Below are 2185 nucleotides of genomic sequence, written 5' to 3'. Positions count from 1 at the left end.
GGAGTATATCGTAGGATGTGTCCATACGAAACAAGTCCCCTGGTTTGTCACCGCGAAGATGCGGTTAGAGAGGAGCACAGCGTCTTCGTACTCGTACGGCAACAAATTGGCCGCAGACAGCATGGTCCACCTTTGACCGCCATGTGCAAGGTTCGTGCTATATTATTCAATCTCACCGTGGTTCCATCGTACCAATTCATGCGATGGCCCGTTGCATGGCTGATCCCAATGTTGGACAAAGGTTCTACGGGAATGGTGTCACCGTTGTAAATGTTGTGCAAATTGATGTTGGTACCCTCCCGTACATATGCAAGCCAATCTCCACTCGCACCGAGCCTAACCTATGAAAAAGTGGGCAGGGGGAGAATTAGGAAATGGACACGGAAGTAGTCTTTAGAATGCATTTACTACGTGATCAAACTCATCTTACCTGCTCATCGGAGGAAATCCGAGTGCCCCTCAACGTCGGCATCTCAAGGGGCGTCAACTTGCAACTACGGCCACGCTGCGCTGGAGAGACCCCCAAGGAAACATCCTCGTGCGTTCCACAGAACATCAAGATGCATTTGTATGAGTAGTTTATCTTTAGAGAGAAAAGGATGAATGAGGGAAGGCCTCTAGAGATAGAGATAGACACTACTACTACCAATGTGCTGGCCCGTGCGTTGCAATGGATCCAAAGTAGTAGAATAATACTTGTTCACGTGCTTGAAATATAAACACTCTAGTTTTGATATACATGTGTCAGCAGACATGACAGCTTGTCCATGGAAGTTGAACCACGTCGACCATCACGTTTCTTGTTTCTACCACTGCCACACCCACACGCGATTCCCATCTCGCTGCTCCAACCCTACCTGTAAGCACGACGTCCCCCGATGTGGACATGGATCCTCTAACGTGGCTATCACTGCCTTACCCTGCCTTTCCTTCGCTGACTGGTGGGACCCACACTTAGGGATCCCACATGTCAGTGATAGAATGGTAGGATTGTTCACGTCAGGGGATCCTCATCCCCCCGACGTACGCCTCATCCCTCTCGGCCCCACCGCTCCTCTGCCTTTGTGTGCATGACATGCGGGCCAGCGACCATCAACTTTCTACCACAGCCACACCCGATTGGACGCGGTTTGCCTGCTCCGCATCAAATTTTCCTCCAGCGGTTGTGACACATTTCGTCCTGGGCATCAATCCTCAGCTGGAGTACTTCTGTACTACAGGTAGTACCCGCCGGTGTGGCCATCTACGCCTCGTAACGCCCCGACGCCCAACTGTGGCACCCTCGTCACGGCCACACCACCACCGGCCGGTTCATCTCGAACGAGTGAGTCGCGAACCACACCACCACCATGAGAATGACATGTGGGCCAGCCGCATTTAAGGTCCGCATGTCATTGACTCATAGGTCGGGCACTAAGCCACTAAAGTTCGGTCCCGTGGGCCCCGAGAGGGAAATGTAACTCGTGCGACAGGCCTTGTGGTGCTCCCGCAGTACGAACTCGTGCCAAACCCGGAATTTGTTTCTTACTACTACCAACTACTATTAAGGTACACGTGCATTGCACGCATGAGATTCTGGTGGTTTGTGCTTTATGCTTCTACATGTGGAGACTTCTAGATTCTACATGTGGCAAAATCTGGTGGAATGTACTAGATGATATCCAACGGCCAGTAGTGCTCGGATTTGCCATCTTTGTACCGTTGGATTGGCTTCATCCAACGACCAACTTTCAAAGTTATTATTCACACACTATATAGGGATATAGATGTTTGGTTTGCAGCCTAAGGTTGCCACGCCTAAGCTTAGGCGTGCCAAAGTGTGTTTTGTTGCGTTCTCGTCTCAGCATAGTTGTTCCCTCTTCATGCATGCTCAACTCAACACTCCTCTTCATGTATGCTCTCTTCATGCATGCTTCTAGTGTATTTGTGCTAAGCTAGTGTGGAATCATGCACCCTCCATACACTCTACCAAACACCCAAAAGTGGGTCGAGAAGGGAACTCTTGGGATCATGCACCCTTCATACACCCTACCAAACACACCAGGCACGTGTTTGGTTCATAGCTACACTTGTGGCTTGCCACACTTTTCTAGCTACATGGTCCACATGTCATAGACTCAACTTCTTGCCAAATCTTGCCACACTTGTGGTGGCCATTTTGTTAGCCACATTTTTTGTGGCAGAC

Source organism: Aegilops tauschii, chromosome 6 (genome assembly GCF_002575655.3).
Source record: "Aegilops tauschii subsp. strangulata cultivar AL8/78 chromosome 6, Aet v6.0, whole genome shotgun sequence".
Classification (NCBI taxonomy): Eukaryota; Viridiplantae; Streptophyta; class Magnoliopsida; order Poales; family Poaceae; genus Aegilops; species Aegilops tauschii.
This window is presented reverse-complemented; position numbering follows the sequence as displayed.